The sequence below is a fragment of the Chionomys nivalis genome, chromosome 20 (genome assembly GCF_950005125.1).
Source record: "Chionomys nivalis chromosome 20, mChiNiv1.1, whole genome shotgun sequence".
Classification (NCBI taxonomy): domain Eukaryota; kingdom Metazoa; phylum Chordata; class Mammalia; order Rodentia; family Cricetidae; genus Chionomys; species Chionomys nivalis.
Window position 1 is genome coordinate 8,134,813 of NC_080105.1, and position 18,536 is coordinate 8,153,348.

Sequence of the window (18,536 nt, forward strand, 5' to 3'; positions counted from 1 at the left end):
TGTGTTATTGATTACTTCTCATTTCCTTCTGAGTACAGCCTTATACAGAGACTGTGTACGGACTTCACTTTCTATCATTATATTTTCCATCTTTAACAATCCATAAATTCTCATGTAATGAGAAGTCTCCCAGCATTCTGTTCTGTCCACTCCACCTATCTAAGCTGCTGTCCTATCAAAAGGGCCAAGGCAGTTTTTTTGTTATTAACCAATGACCTTCCTCCATCATAGAGTGAAATACAGGTTCACTCTGGGAAGACTGTGTATCAGTTAAAATCTTAGTATAGACAACAATGCAGATAACACTGTTTAAACTCTGTTCTTTAATTTGACCACTTATTAAAAGGGGCTGAGAAAGAAATCTATTCCCCCATGAGACTGCTTTAGTGAGAACTACGTTACTTCCCTAAAATCACTTTTAAAGTGGTCAGGTGCTGAATGCTTACTAGCCACACAGGATATAAACAGGGTGTATGTCTATGCACAGCCATACTATATTTACCTTTGTGTACACTGTATTTTGGGAAAACTCACACCACAGTCGGTAATCTTTGCTCCTATCATTAATTGCTCTCTAAATTATAATTTTTATTTTGTGGATAATGGAAAAGCAAGATTACTTAAAACCTGCATACACATATAAAAATGGTGCCTGCATCTTCTTTCCTGAGAGGATATAAATGTGTATAATGCATTATTGTATCTATTAGATAGATATTTACCTGTGTATGCAGAAGTTCTAAAAACTTAAGGGTAGAGAACATGTGGGCTGACTTAAAGTTCTGATGAGCACGAAGCAGGAAGTCTGGGATTACTTGGACTCTCAGGGAATTCAGATCTTGTAAAAATAGCCAAAACACTGGGTATTCTGTTGTGATGCTTTTTATACTTACTTCGAAGTATTATAAACTTTCCTGTGTACTATATTAAATTTAAATATCTATATTTCTCATGTATTTTGTATTGACAAAATCCACATGTGACTGAACAAAGGAAAATAATCTAAAAAGCCAACCCAGAAAGAGTTATGTTTTAAATTTGAAATATTTTCTTAAATACGCTGCACTTAGTAGTAGTTTCTATATTTGTATAATAAGCTCTCCATATACAGAGTGTGGTCTTGAATCTTAATTAAATTTTCAGGAACTCAGTTTAGGAAATGCAACCAGAATGATATATTTTCATCTCAATCCGTGGAGAGAAAATTATTTACTCAGAAGGAGTATCAAGATTCTTGAGAAAGAAATAAGGGTCAGAGTGCTCTGGTGTAAATATCCTATCTGCCTCTCACCTGTTACATTTTCTTGACCTTAATTTTGGAATCACTGGTTCCTTGTAAGCACTACATGTTGTAATCTTCCCCATCTTTCTAGTTAAGCAATTTTAAGTGGTTTTATACCAATAATCAGCTCTATTTTATACATAGGCCTTCAGTGTTATAATGTGTGCCTTAAGAACTGGTAAGGTCTGGAGGTTCACTTGGCAACTAACTATATGCAAGAGATGGTGCACGAGATGAGAGGATTTTGATATCTTACAGTCTTGGTTTTGCATGATACACTACACATCTCAGAGCCCCAAGTCAAGCTCACTATACGTTGTTCTGCTTTGTGAATGATACAGGTGAAAAACATCATTTCCCAGAGTCACAAGGTTAGGAAAGTTCATTGGTGGATTCGGTTCCTTGTCTGATCTTATAAGCTATGACACACTGTAAGATACTGTTTCTGAAACAGTGCATTGTCTGCAGGTAGAAACTGTCAGGAAGGGAAAGAATTTCTGTAGATTGAGCAGGAAAAGATAATTAGGATGCTTACTCCCATTTTCCCGGTTTTACCACATTCACTCACCAAGGACCACTTACCCAACTGAATTACACTTTAGGTCAACCCAGTAGAAAGAGTAGGATCGCTTGATTAGATTAAAATGTACCATATAACTTGCGTATCACAGTGACAAAATGAATTCTAATTTACCAGGAAACAAGTGATTAATAGCAATAGAAAGCTGTTTTCTGAGGTGGATGCTGAAGTCTGCACAAATTATAAAAGTCTTAACAGAAGCAGACAGTAAGTAATTAGAATAAAAATAACAGGAAAATGTTTTGAGTATTAATTATCCTTTTATATACTTTAATTCACCCTCCACAGGCCCAGGCTTGATAAATTAACTGTGCCACCTACCTCCAATCACAGTACTTGAAGAGATAATTAAGTAGTTTCTGCTTCTGATAAGCTACTCCAGATTTTCTCTTCATCCTTTCCTTACTGCATACAGGGGACACACACAATCTCCATCCTCATCTCTACATTGTTTTGAAAAGCTTTTGTTATCATAAAAAACCATGCCTGATGTCAAGAAGATTGTGTATCAGGAGAGAGGACCATGTCCTTCAAGGCAATGTCCCAGTATCACAGATGCACACACACACAAAAAAAAAAAAAAAAAAAAAACACAAACACACACATTACTACTCATAGAACACTTCTTCTTTTCTGGAAAAAAATGAGATCTATGCATATTATACTAAAGTTCTTCTGTGTTCCGAGTCATTTCCATTTTACTCTCCCCAGGAGACTCACACACTCTTCTCACTGGTGAGTATCAGGAGTCACTGCATTGACCTCCTGAGAGTCCTTATGGATAGGCCATAGCTCTGGGCAGAGCAGCCTCACTCTGCAGCAGCCCTTTCTCCTGAGAAATAGTTCTATCAAAAACATCTGAATCACCTCATCCACAAGGAGGGTGTCCCAGTAGCCTAACCATCTTTCCACTGCATCAGCTTTGCCACAGGCAAAAATTGGGAGCATGGGGGTTGGGACGCGATGAGGGAAAGGGGAGAGGGGGAGAAAGAAGGGAGAAGGGGAGGACTGGGGAGAGCTTGGGAGAGTGGGATGATTGAGATGGAGGAAGGGCAGATATGGGAGCAGGGAAAAAGATATCTTAATTAAGGGAGCCATTTTAGGGTCGGCAAGATACTTGACTCTAGAAGGGTTCCCAGTCCCAGATGTCCAAGGGGATATCCCCAGCTAGGTCCTTGGGCAGAAGAGGAGGGGTGCCTGAACTGGCCTTATCCCATAGCCAAACTAATTAATATCTTGAATATCACCATAGAACCTTCGTCCAGCGATGGATGGAGATAGAGACAGAGATCCACATTGGAGCACTGGACTGAACTCCCAAGGTCCAGTTGAAGAGCAGAAAGTGGGAGAAGATGAGCAAGAAAGTCAGGACCGTGATGGGTTCATTCACCCACTGAGATGGTGGGACTGATCTAAGGGAGCTCACCAAGGCCAGCTGTACTGGGACTGAAGGAGCATGTGATCAAAGCAGACTCTCTGAATGTGGCTGACAATGGGGGCTGACTGAGAAGCCAATGATAATGGCACTGGGATTTGATTCTACTGCATGTACTGGCATTTTGGGATACTAGTCTGTTTGGATGCACACTTTCCTAGGCCTGGATGGAGTGGGGAGGGCCTTGGACTTCCCACAGGGAAGGGTACCCCACCCTCTCTTAGAACTGGAGGGGAGAGGGAGGGTGAATGGGAGAGTGGGAGGGAAATGGGAGGAGGGGAAGAGGTGGAAATTTTGAATGGTATTACTTATACAACAAAAATTAAAATAAAAATAAAAAAGAAAGTGCAATGACCAAATTATTCATCTGTTGTTTTCCAGTTGTATCAAATCCATCATTTCTTTATTTCTCTTTTAATTAAAATGGATTTTTCTCTCATAAAATATGTACTGATTACAGTTTGTCCTCCCTCTACTACTCCGCCTCCCTCTCCATCCTCCCTCCCCACAAGATACACTCCCTTCTGTCTCTCATTAGAAAAGAATGGGTTTCTAAGTGATAACAACCAAACATGATGAAATTAAATACAAGATAAGACAAAAACCATCACATAGAAGCTGTACAGTGAAAAATCAATAGAAGGAAGAGCTCAAGAAAAGGCACAAGAACCAGAGACCCACTCATTTGCACATTCAGGAATCCATGAAAACACTAAACTGAAAAGCTATATTATATGCACAGAGGACCTGGCGCAGACCCGAGTAGGTTCTGTGCCTGCTGCCACAGTCTGCGTTCATATAAGCTTTGCTCAGTTGGTTCAGAGCCTTCTTCTCTTGGTGTCCTGCATCTCCTCTGACTTTTCCTCTTTTTGCCTCCTCTTCCTCTGGGTTCTCTGATCTCTGAGAGGAGAGTTTGACGAATATTTTCCATGTAGAGCTCTGTGTTCCAAGGTTTTTCTCTCTGTGAAACGTCTGTCCGTGTGTCTCTGAATTTGTTTCCATCGCTGCAGCAGGGAAGCTTCTATGATGATGACTGAATAAGGAAGGCTCTGATCTATGAGTGTGGCAGAATATCTTCGAGGGTCATTTCGTTCTTACTTTTATTTTTGCTTTTGAGCATTAGCATTTTTATCCTAATCCCTGGTTCCTGGACACTCAAGCAATGCCGCATAATCAAACCATATATTGGATAATTACTCCCACAATGCACTGCATTGTGCCACTGTTGAGCCTTAGTATATCGTATAGGCAGGATCACAAAGTTTTGTGGCTGGGCTGGTATATCCATTTCTCATTTGGTAGCCTGTAGAATACTTCCTGTACCAAAGATATTAGATCATGGGGGTGAAAGTTCTACATAGGCACCAGCTAGATGTCTCCAGTCCAATGAGTTGTGTGGGAATTGTACTCTACATACATGATGTGAATTTTTTTAGCTTGAGATTTTGTGGGATTCCCAAAAGCTGGAGATGGGGTGTCTCTGACACTTTTGCCTTCTTTTGGAACTCTTTTTCCTCTGCTGGGTTGTCCTAACCAGCCTTAATATGAGGGTTTGGATCTAGAAATAAAGCATCTTTTTATATACTGTTCAACTGATATTACTGGGAGGCCTGCTCTTTTCTTAAGAGAAGCTCAGGAGCCATGGATCTCGGGGAGAAGAAGAGGGGGGATGTTGGGAAGAGTGGACGCTGTGGTCAGAAAGTATTTTATGAGAGAAGAATAAATAAAAAGAAAATCAGATGTATCCCCAGTTATCTACTTGTTATTGCTATGTCCCTCAAATTTGCCCACTCACTTACAAATTCATTGATGGATTAGTTAACTGATAAGGTAAGTGCATCATATTCTGTCACCTCTCAATGATGCTGCAAGGTTGGAACTAAGCCTTCAGCACAGGAGCCTTTGGGACATTTTAAAAGAGAAACCATAATAGGAACAGGTAAGCATGAAGGGCTAACTTTATGCCATAACCAGCTCTCATAATTAAGTGGTTAAGAAGGTATCCCTAATAGATAGATTCCTCCTTTTTGAGAGACTATAGAGAATCAGTAGGAGAAGGATGCTCGCGAGTCCACAATTGTACTATTAAGGATGTGGAATGTTAGTATAATGACTGTACTTTACTCACTATATTTTTTAAATTTTAGTTTTGAGATTACAATATAATTATAAGAATTTTCCCTCTTTTTCCTCCTTCCAAGTCATCCCATACACTCCTTCCTGCTCTCCTTCAAATACATGGTCTTTTCTTTTACTAATTGTTATTGGATGCACATATGCATATACATTTCTGAATATAATCTGTTGGGTACATATAATGCTACCTATGTGTGTTTTGTTTTGTTTTGTTTTGCTGACTGGCACTGGACAACAAATTCGTATGTTCTTCCCTGGGGAAACAATTTCTTCAGCTCCTAGATTTTCTAGTTGCCTATAGTTCTTTGTGTAGCGTTGAGAACTCATGGGCTTTGCCTTTTTCGGTTTGGCATGTCCGTTGGTATATGCCCTGTATTCTTGACCACAATACTTCACTTTTGTTTTTATGTAATCAGTAATTGAGGGACTGTGATTTTAAACTTAAGTATCAGAAAAAGAATACTTTCTATTCTTTAGTGTCTGAAGTTTTCAGATCTTCATTTTCAGAACATGCCTTCACCATGAATGGCACAGTGGATTAGTGACCACCCAGTTGTCAGGAGAGTCTTCTAGCACTGTTACTGTGCAGTCAATGTCTCTCTAGATGAAGTGGGCTCAGAAAGCACTTGCTGGACTGCAGTTGCTAAACCTCTAAATTACTGCTGAAGATTGGAAAGCTTTGATGTAAATATATAAAAAGGGAGAGTAGAGGAATAAGGATAGGAGTTACGTAACAAGAGATATCAACTGTACCAATGTCTATGAACAGTGTAAAAGGAGCTGATATTGACTCAGGTTCACTGAGGCTGCTCTTGTTTTGGTAAATCTGGTCAAATGGATGCTTGACATTATATGCAGTTTTATCTTGGAAGAGTGCAACATGCAGTTTGACTTTTGAATGTTTATGACACAATGGAACTCTAGTAAAGTCCTAGTATCTGTAACTGCTAGACACTTTCATTTTAAGTGATCTATGATCAGATACTAGAGTATAACCAATGGCATAAGAAATATAATTAGCTTTTGCACCTAATTCTTGACAGAGAGCTCATTAAACTTTTTGAATATACCTAGTAATAGGAGTGTCTTTTGTAATTCACAAGGAAACCCCTTTGCTCACATCAGAAATTATGGCAATGGGATGATCTCAGGTGAGTTCCTCTACATAGCTTCAGTGTGAGAATGCTCGATAGAAGGAAACTCATGATAAATGTTTGCAATTTTCATTGGAATTGGAAAGTAGACTGGGTATGTCTGCCAAAATTCTAAACAATTAATTTTACGAATTTCTTGTTTTGTACACTTGTCAGAATTCTGGGAGGATGATGTGCTCAGAAAGGCACAAAATACACAATACCCACTTTCCAAAGCCTGACTTTTCTTGTATCTTTCATTTGGCTATTCTTTCATAATTACCCAGTAAATATTACAATAATAATGATATACTTAACTTTGATATAATTTAAAACTTTTCACTAAAGCTCATCAAAAGACATATAAAGGAAAGACACAGTATAGATGAAAAATATCTGCAATCTCCATCTCTGCAGACGGTACATCCAAATAACCAAACAACTTTGTCAACTCCCCTTGTTCCCTTTCTGCCCTTTTGTTTTTTCTCCCTTTATCTCACATGTGTCCCACTACACTTTTCCACTTCCTCAAAAATCTTTTCTTTCTGTTCCTGTAGTCCTCTTTCTTGTTTGATGACCTATACCAACACCCATACACATGTATACACCTGCAAAACATTAAAAGCTAGAACTCACATATGAGGGCAAAATGAAATATTTATTTTTCTAAGTCTCAGTTATCTTGTTTAATATAATAATTTCTATATTCATCCATTTATACAAATGTTAAAATTTTGTTTTTCTTTGTAGTTGAATGAAATTTTATAAGATATATGTATTACATTTTTTTATTCATTATCTGTTGCTGGATACATAGACTGATTCCATTTTGACCCTATTTCCACCCTATTATAAATATGAATGTACAAGTATCATGGTGGTAGGATTCAAGTCCTTTGAGTATATGCTTGAAATTCTAGCGATAGCAATAAGACAACATAAGGGGATTAAAGGGATTCAAATTGGAAAGGAAGAAGTTAAACTTTCATTATTTGCAGACAATATGATAGTGTACATAAGCGACCCCAAAAACTCCGCCAAAGAACTCCTACAGCTGATAAATACCTTTAGTAGCATGGCAGGATACAAGATCAACTCCAAAAAATCAGTTGCCCTCCTATACACAAAGGATAAGGAAGCAGAGAGGGAAATCAGAGAAGCATCACCCTTCACGATAGCCACAAATAGCATAAAATATCTTGGGGTAACTCTAACCAAGGAAGTGAAGGATCTATTTGACAAGAACTTTAAGTCTTTGAAGAAAGAAACTGAGGAGGATACCAGAAAAAGGGAGGATCTCCCTTGCTCTTGGATTGGGAGGATCAACATAGTAAAAATCGCAGTTCTACCAAGGGCAATTTATAGATTCAATGCAATCCCCATTAAAATCCCATCAAAATTCTTCACAGATCTTGAAAGGACATTAATCAACTTTATTTGGAAAAACAAAAAACCCAGGATACCCAAAACAATCTTATACAATAAAGGAGCTTCGGGAGGCATTACCATCCCTGACTTCAAACTCTATTACAGAGCTTCAGTATTGATAACAGCTTGGTATTGGCATGAAAACAGAGAAGTCGATCAATGGAACCGAGTAGAAGACACTGATATTAACCCACAAATATATGAACACCTGATTTTTGATAAAGGAGCTAAAAGTATTCAATGGAAAAAAGAGAGCATCTTCAACAAATGGTGCTGGCAGAACTGACTGTCAACCTGTAGAAGAATGAAAACAGATTCATATCTATCGCCATGCACAAAACTCAAGTCCATATGGATTAAAGACCTCAATATTAGTCTGAACACACTGAACCTGATAGAAGAAAAAGTGGGAAGTACTCTACAACATATGAGTACAGGAGATCACTTCCTACGTACATCCCCAGCAGCACAGACATTAAGGACAACATTGAATAAGTGAGACCTCCTGAAACTGAGAAGCTTCTGTAAAGCAAGGGACACTGTCACTAAGACAAAAAGGCAACCCACCGACTGGGAGAAGATCTTCACCAACTCTGCAACAAACAAAGTTCTGATCTTCCAAATATATAAAGAACTCAAGAAACTAGACTTTAAAATGCTAATTAACCCAATTAAAAATGGGGCACTGAACTGAACAGAGAATTCTCAACAGAAGAAATTCAAATGGCCAAAAGACACTTAAGGTCATGCTCAACCTCCTTAGCGATAAGGGAATTTCAAATTAAAACAAATTTGAGATACCATCTTACACCTGTCAGAATGGCTAAAATCTAAAACACCAATGATAGCCTTTGCTGGAGAGGTTGTGGAGTAAGGAGCACACTCATCCATTTCTGGTGGGAATGCAATCTTGTGCAACCACTTTGGAAATCAGTGTGGCGATTTCTCAGGAAATTTGGGATCAACCTACTCAAAGATCTAGTAATACCACTCTTGGGAATATACCCAAGAGATACCCTATTATATGACAAGAGTATTTTTTCAACTATGTTCATAGCAGCATTGTTTGTAATAGCCAGAACCTGGAAACAACCTAGATGCCCTTCAATGGAGGAATGGATGAAGAAAGTGTGGAATATATACATATTAGAGTACTACTCAGCGGTAAAAAACAATGACTTCTCGAATTTTGCATGCAAATGGATGGAAATAGAAAACACTACCCTGAGTGAGGTAATCCAGACCCAAAAAGAAGATCATGGTATGTACTCACTCATAATTGGTTTCTAGCCATAAATAAAGGACATTGAGCATGTAATTTGTGATCCTAGAGAAGCTAAATAAGAAAGTGAATCCAAAGAAAATCGTATAGTCATCTGCCTGGATAGAGGAAGTAGACAAGATTGCCGGGCAAAAACTGGGAACTTGACGGTGAGGTGGCATGGGGCTAGGGGGAAATGGGGTAGAAATGTGAGAAGGGGAGGATGGGAGTAGCTTGGGGGATTGGGATGGTTGGAATATAGGAAGGGTGGATATGGGAGCAGCGAAATATATATCCTAACTAAGGGAGCCATCTTAGGATTGGCAAGAGACTTGACTCTAGAGGGGCTCACAGGTGTCTAGGGAGATGTCCCCAGCTGGTACCTTGGGTAACTGAGGAGAGGGAACGTGAAATGACCCTATCCTATACTGATGAATATCTTGCATATCACCTTAGAACCTTCATCTGGCGATAGATCGAGATAAGGACAGACTCAATTTGGAGCAATGGTCTGCGCTCTTAAGGTCCAAATGAGGAGCAGAAGGAGGGAGAACATGAACAAGGAAGTCGGAACCAAGAGGGGTCACCCACCCACTGTGACAGTGGAGCTCATCTATTGGGAGCCCACCAAGGCCAGCTAGACTGGGACTGAATAAGCATGGGTTGAAACTGGACTCTGTGAACATGGCAGACAATGAAGGCTGATGAGAAGCCAAGGACAATGGCACTAGGTTTTGATCCGAATACATGAACTGGCTTTAGGGGAGCTTAGCCTGTTTGGAAGCTCACCTTCCTGGACCTAGATAGAAGTGGGAGGACCTTGGTCTTCCCACAGGGCACAGAATTTGGACTGCTCTTCAGTATCAAGAGGGATGCGGAATGGAGTGGGAGGAGGAGAAGAGGAGTGGGGATAGGGGGAGGGGAGTGGGGAAAGGGGACAATATGTGGGAGAAGGGGGAGGGAAATGGGAAATGGGGAGCAGGTGGAAATTTTAATTAAAAAAGAATAAAAATAAATAATTAAAAAATTATAATAAATCATATAAATATTTAAAATATTAAAAAAAAATAACAATGCATGAAAAAAGGACACAGTTGAAGGAGAACTGGGATGTGTGGTATATAGGAGAGTTGGAGGTATGAAAGTAAAGGAACAAATGTTATAATTTGTAGAGAGTCAAAAGGTTCACATGTTCACAGATAGAACTGGGGAAACTAGGAATGTTAATCACACCAAATTGTCAATCCAATGAATATTTGTATACTCTGTTTTCTATTCTGACAGGTGGGCTGGTAGTGGATAATAGCCAACACATATTTTCCTTGTGTTATCTGTGGCCAGGCCATACTAAACTCCCAGAAGCAACAGTGGACATACTTAATATTCAAAGTGTCAAAATACAGTCAAAATGGTTCATACTGATTCATGCCTTGGGAAACTGTGAGAGAGTCTCAGGAAGAAAAAAAAAGAGGTATTTTAGCTCAAGTTTTGTTTTTTTTTTTTGTTTTGTGCAATGTTCTTGTATGTCACTTTTCTGTTTCTTGCAACAAATGCTTGTATTCAATTCATAAGACATTATTATTGTCTTGAACATAGCTATAGAACCCAATCTGGTTAAAGGATGGGCTGAATGTTGTCCTCGCTGTATCTACAATCTTGAGACAACCCAGGGTCAAATTCTAAAAGATTTAGTCATGTTTCTTTTACAAATATGGGTTCTCTTGTATTTGGGACATAGGTATTTAGGACTGAGATTTCACCTTGATGAATTGGTCCTGTTATGAGAATAAAATGTCCTCCTCCATCTCTTCTGATTGGTATTAGTTTGAAATCTATTTTGTTAGATATTGGTGGAGGTATATCAGCTTGTTTCTTAGGTGCACTTGATTGGAAAATCTTTTCCCAAACCTTTACACTGAGGTAATGTCTGTCTTTGACGTTGAAGTGTGTTTCTTGTATACAGAAGTATGGATCTTGCTTTCATATGCATTCTCTTAGCCTGGGTCTTTGCACGGGTGAATTGAGTCCACTGATATTAAGAGATATTAATGAAGAGTGTCTGAAATTACTGTTATTTTTCTTTTCTTTTTCTTTTTCTTTTTTTAAAAACAACTTTGAGATACCATCTTACACCTGTCAGAATGGTTAAAATCAAAAACACCAATGATAGCCTTTGCTGGAGAGGTTGTGGAGAAAGGGGCACACTCATTCATTGCAGGTGGGAATGCAAACTTGTGCAACCACTTTGGAAATCAGTGTGGCGATTTCTCAGGAAATTTGGGATCAACCTACCCCAAGATCCAGTAATACCACTATTGGGAATATACCCAAGAGATGCCCCATCAAATGACAAAAGTATCTGTTCAACTATGTTCATAGCAGCATTGTTTGTAATAGCCAAAACCTGGAAACAACCTAGATGCCCTTCAATGGAGGAATGGATGAAGAAAGTGTGGAATATATACATATTAGAGTACTACTCAGCGGTAAAAAACAATGACTTCTCGAATTTTGCGTGCAAATGGATGGAAATAGAAAACACTATCCTGAGTGAGATATCCCAGACCCAAAAAGAGGAACATGGGATGTACTCACTCATAATCGGTTTCTAGCCATAAATAAAGGACATTGAGCATATAATTTGTGATCCTAGAGAAGCTAAATAAGAAAGTGAACCCAAAGAAAATCGTATAGTCATCCGCCTGGAGAGGGGAAGTAGACAAGATTGCCAGGCAAAAACTGTTATTTTTCTATAGTAGTGCTTGTGTGTTTCCCTTGTTTGGGGTTTGCTGGTATGTGGTTATCTGTTGCCTGTGTTTTTATAGGTCGTTAGCTTCCTTGGATGGAGTTTTCCTTCCAGTTTTACATGGAGGGCTGGATTTGTGGATCGGTATTGTTGAAATCTGGTTTTGTCATAGAATATCTTGTTTTCTCCACCAATGTTCATTTAAATCTTTGTGGGGTAGTGTAGTAGTAGCCTGGGCTTGCATCCATGGTCACTTAGTGTCTGCATCACATCTGTCCAGAATCTTCTGCCTTTCAGAGTTTCCATTGAGAAATCAGGTGTAACTATGATAGGTCTCACTTTTTATGTTACTTGGCCTCTTTTCTCAGTAGCTCTTAATTTTCTTTATTCTCTATGTTTTGAATTTTGATTATTATATGGCAAGGGGACTTATTTTTTGGTCCAGTCTACTTGATGTTCTTTAAGGTTCTTTTTCCTTCATAGAAATATCCTTCTTTACTTTTCCTCTATGATTTTATTGAATATATTTTCTGTGCCTTTGAGTTTGAGTTCTTCTCCTTCTATCTATTATGCTTAAGTTTGGTCTTTTCATGGTGTCCCAGATTTCATGAATGTTTGGGGTTAGGATTTTATTGGATTTAACAATCTCTTTGACCAATGAATCTATTTCCGCCATAGTATCTTCCACACCTGAGACTCTCTCTTCCATCTCTTGTACTCTGTTGGTTAGGCTCCCGACTGTAGTTCCCATTTTTTTTACCCAGGTTTTCCATATACAGAATTCCCACTGTTTGTGTTTCCTTTATTGTCTCTATTTCGGTTTTCAAGTCTTGAGCTGTTTGAACTGTTTGTTTCAGCTGTTTGATTCTTCTTTTCTTTGTTTCCCTGGGATACTTTAAGAGATTTATTGATTTCTTCCATTTTTGTTTGTCTTTTCCTCCATTTCTTTAAGAGAAATTTTCATTTCCTCTTTAAACACCTCTATCATCCCTCATAAATTTATATTTTAAAATTATTTTCTTCTGCTTCTTCTGGGTTAGGGTGATCAAGTCTTCCTGGCATATGACCACAGGGTTCTGGTGTTACCATGTTGCTTTTTCCCTTGTTGAATGAATTCTTGCATTGGGATCTACTCATCTTTTCTTCTAATTGGTGCTATCAGTGTCTTTGCCTGTTGGTCCAATCCTAATAGTTGCTGTTTACATCTTTTTAAATTGTTCTAGGTCTGTTCTGTACTGTTGCTATTTTTGTCTCGGGGAATTGCTGAGATTTCTCTTGGCCTGCTCACTTGGTCCAACCTCTTGGTTCACTCTCTTGGTCCATTCTGTGCAGCTGCAGTTTGTGTTTCAGAGTTTCTCTCTTGGTCCTCTCTGTGTAATTGCAGCCTGTGATCCAGAGTTCCTTTGAGGTTGTGGGGTGGAGGGGAGGATAGGAATTTGGAGGGGGGTGGAGTGGGACTCATAGCTTACAGGGCCTTATCGGTAGTATGGGGGTGTTGGAGTAGCCAACCTGCAGGGAGCTTGCCTGCTGACTGGCTAGAGAGCTGAGCAGTTGGGGAAAAGACCCGGGCTTTTGCCCTAGTAGGGAGGGCCTATATTAGGGGGCCCCACTGTTGGGGTGATCACTCACATCTTGGTCCTCTCTATGTAGTTGCAGCCTGTGTTTCAGAGTTCCTCAGAGTTTGTGGGTAATAGCAGACTTTTTCCTGTTCAGGTTGTCAATGGGCAACTGTTTTGGGTTCACCAAAGGCTGATTTGATAATCATACATTTACTCTACATTATTATTATCTTGAGTATACCTGCACAAATAAAGACAGACAAAGCTCCAGCATATATCTTTAAGAAAATGAAGCAGGTTTTTGCTAATTATATAAAGTATATTACAGGTATATCACATAATCCAGGTAAGGCAGTTATAGAAAGATCAAATCAATCTATAAAGGATATATTAAACAAAGAGAAAGAGATAATAAAGATCCCCAGAAATAAATTACACAATGTTTTATTAACCTTGACTTTTCTTAGCTAATCAGAAAGGAACAATCACTGCAGAGAGAAATTTGATAATAATAATAATAAAAACTTCTGAATTAAATGACCTGGTGTGTTTCAAGGATATGTTGACCTCAGAATGGTGGTACCTCTTCCACACTGGGACCAAACACAATCAGTTCTGTGGAAAGAAACAACTTTATTCTAGCTGTGTGCGACCTTGACTTGGGTAAAGTCCCTGTCACATACAAGTAACTGTGTGATTTTGAAAATGTGACTATCTGGTGGTCAATTTTATTTTTTCTACTTTGCAATAAATCTGCAATATCCTGTCACCTCACAGCCACAGTCAAGTGGGTTTTCTGTGTCAGGTAAGATATTGTGAGGCTAGGTCAGGCGAGAAGAGGTGAGAAGAGCCAAGGTGAGACAGAACAAAAACTGTGGGATGGTAGGTGTGCAGCTCTGACCACAAGGCCCTCCCTCTGTCCCTCAAGAGCAGACAGACCGTGGAGACCTGATCACTGCACTTGTCCTGTGCTGAGCTGCAAGTCTGTGGCGTGTAGAACCCAGTGTTCAGATGCTCCACAATGTTTATCCTGCTAGAGACACCTCAGACCTTTCCCACCAAAGTCACATCCCACCAGAAAGTGACAACCACCAAATAGAGCCACAGCCAATACATCCAATCATAAATGGTGTGTGAGGTTTTAGTCTGCCTCTGATGCATTCTGGTCCAATGAGCATCCAGTCAGAGACTCTTAACCACTCAGACTTGACCTTGTTCTTCCTGTCTGTGATACTGAGCAGGTTCAGGCTAGGAAGTGCTAAGGAACTGCTGAGGCCTTGTGGAGGAAGAGGCCGGTGGAGTTCCACAAGGTGAGAGCACCACAGATTAGCGAGGCTGGGCTCAGCATCTGTCTGGGGTGGGCCCCACATGTGGAAGACCCCAATCTCCTCACAATCGGGGCCTTAGCCCAGCTCCAGTGAGGGCTGGGGCAGTCTTCTCAGAGCCTACTGATTCCTCACAGCCCAAGTTCTCGTGAGGCTTAGATGCCTGCTGTGAAGAGTCAGGATGACAGGATGCCATTCTGAAAGGACAGCATTATTACATTAGTATTTCATCCAAGTTTTAAATTCATAAGCCTAGCTTTGTCCATATTTCCTTACTTCATCTTAGCACCTGTGGGATCTGCAATGCCCACTTTCTCATTGCCTACTTGAGTAACTTTAATAGTCTTTCATTTTTCTTTGCTAGTGTGCCTAGAGATGTATCAGTGTTATTTAGATATGTATCTTTCTCTTGCTTCTTGTCATGTTTATTTTCAATTTATTAAGTTTAAAAAATTGATTAATGGCTTCTTATTCACTTTCCTTTTAGTATTTATATAAAAATTTATGTCACAAATTGTAAATCTACTTTATCCAAGCCCTTGGGAGACATGAGTTTTAGAACAGTGTGGGCTACACAGGGAGTTCTGGATACCATGGGCCATGTTATGGCATGAGATCTTATTGTGGGAGATACAAACAAAATCCGAATGTATTCTATTTCATATAAAATCATTTAATTTTTATTTTTCTAATTATTGTTTAACTTTATTCCATAAAGTTTATTTGTGTGCACCTGCTCGTTTCCCTGTTGTACTCCCTCCATCTAAAATATTTGCCCTCACAGTTCTGCAAAATTTTTCATTCTTTCCTATTTTTTCTAGATTCCATTTATTAAAGAAGATATGTGTTATTTGTATTTTGGAGAGTTGTCTATGTCTTTGACTTGTTATAGATGATTGGAACAACTTTCTTGAGAATTACGTAATTTTTTTCTATAATTTTATTTGTTGATTATCTTGCATGATTTATGCATATAATGTTTTCTTTATCCATGTATATATTGGTGTTTATCTAATCTTATTCCCTGAATCATTTGTTATAGGAAGTGCAATGATAAGAATTACACTCAAACTCACACACACACACATATATGTGATTCAGTATAGTGAACTCCCCTGGAAAGTATGCACATCCAGGAGTGATACAGCTGGTAGGTCTATGTTAAATTTTCAGCCACAGCTATTATTATAGCATCCACAGTAACTAAGATATTTTATTTTACAATGATCATAGCATATGTGTTCTTTTTTCCTCACTTCATATGCAGCATTTAGAAAAATTTAGATTTGGTAAAAAATGTAATCATTAAAGAGACACTCAGAGCTGAAATTATGGGCACTCCAAATATTATTATACGTTGTGAGAAATGGGTCTTGGGACTCAAGAAAATGACAACACAATCTAGAGTATTTGTGTCAGGCTGTAAGTCCTGTTGAAATTTATTCTTATGCAGATTGTTACCACGGTCAGAATTTGACCTTGTATTACTACATGCTTGGGTATCTCAAAGTGGTCCACTTGGTAAGCAGCATGTACTTGTGTGTAACTAGGGTAACTTTACACACATATTTGTATTCCATATGTTTGTTGGCATTTGAGACACTGTCTCAGATATGCCGATTATGAGAAATTGTTTTCAGCATGTAGAAAATGAAACTCTGCTCTTGAACTTCTACCATACACAAACTGCACCAAATGTGTCATGGATGTCAAAATGAGACGTGATTCCCTAAAAATGCCAAAGAATACAGTAGAGAAAATCTTCCAAGTTTTAAGCATAGGAAAGGGTTTTCTGAGTAGGACTCTTGTCTATTCAGTAAATGAGACAAAAACAATCAACAAATAGGATCATATGAAATTAAAACTTTTTATTTTGGTATAATAAAATATCATTTAAATGGGGATTACACAATATGAGAAAATCACTGGTGCAATGGTGACTTGAGAGTTATTGTGTATTTAACTTTCTGCTGATCTGGTGAGGCCTGCACTCTAGGTAGGAATTAGTACCTGGCACTGCGTCCATGGTCAAAAGAGCATGGCTGGATGAGGCATAGAGTCCTTTAAGATGACGTTAATGTTGTTACTTTGTGTGACAAGAGTAACTGCTTCGTAACTATTTCTGATTCTATGGATAGACGTCTTCAGCTGTCAGGCTTGGTCAGAGGCTCTTATTTATGGAGTGCATAGCAGCAAATGCACAACCTCATAATTTCAAAATGTTGAAATGTCCATGAATGTTCATTCTTAATTGGGACCTGTAGACCAACCATTCCCCTAGACAGGGGAAACGTCATGGAAATGGGTCTAAATGTCCTGCCTGAGAGTGAGGAGGACTGTGTGACATGCTGTCTTAAGGCATGACCCAGCCACTGCTCACTCACATGAACTGTAATCACCTGCAGCTTCAGGTGACCATGTTCAGAACTGACCGTTAACCTATCTGTCCTGAACCGGACAGCTGGAGGAGACAGCCTGCTGGTGGAAGAAAAAGCCTCCTAAGCTTTTGTCTTAGTACAGAAAATAAAAAGGAAACTTGAAGACAGCCATTTGTTTTACTTATCAGTTCCCCCTTTCTTTATCTGACATCCAGGGAAGACTGTGTAATTCCTATTTCCTCAAATTAATGAGTTTATTGAGATTAATACAGGAGTATAGGTACGGGATTACTTACAGGAATATGAATAACAAATGTGTGGTATCACAAAGGCTCCCATTAGAATGGGGGACTCAGGAAAACTAGAACCATGAACATGTCTGCATGACTTGTTTGCAACTGACTGAGACGGAGGTTCTCATTTCTTCAGTTCTAACTTAAAACCTATGTAAGCTTGGGAGCAGAAGGGCCTTATTATTCTTTTAAGTTCCAGCTTTCCCAGCCATAATTTAAATGCTGAGTCTTATGAACTTCCTAACTCTTTCCTTAGAACTTTCTGAGACTTAAGGAAATACTTCCACCCAGGGAAGAGCACACCTGTTGTAATCCCATATCAAATAATGAGTCCAGAAAGCTTACATTTAGGACTGTAAAACTACATGTATACATGTATATGCACGTAACAACAATGAAGGAAAAGAGAGGCCATACATGAGAAACAGCAAGGGAGAGTGTAGGGAGGTTTTGCAAAGATTAAAGAGAAGAGGAAATAATGTAATTATAATCTCAAAAATAACAGAAAATATTTATGTCAAAAAGGAAGTTTTTACATAATATTTCATCCTTTCCTTAAAATATTAGTTGGTTCCACAAGATCACAGTCTACCATGGAGCTCTGCAAAGGCACTAAAGCTGCACACCAGTGCTGAAGTTCCTGGTGAAGCAAACTTTATTGTTCACCTCCTCTGTAAGCACAGCTCCAGCATGGTGAGTGACTCGGCCATAAAGCACTGCTTCTCTCGTACATAGTTTTTTCAGCAAAACCTATCATTCACCATCTCCAGTCTGTGATATTTGTGAGAGCTGTGTTTGTGATAACCAAACATCCTAGTGCTTCCTTTGAGCCAGTCCCTCAGAAATGATTTCATGAATATTTCATTAGATTATGTATCCTTTTTGTCATGAAGGTTTTTTTTTATCTTTCTAAATTTTTATTTTATAGCAATTGTCATAGTTAGAGATGTAAATAACACATTTAAAAACCTCCCCAGGGC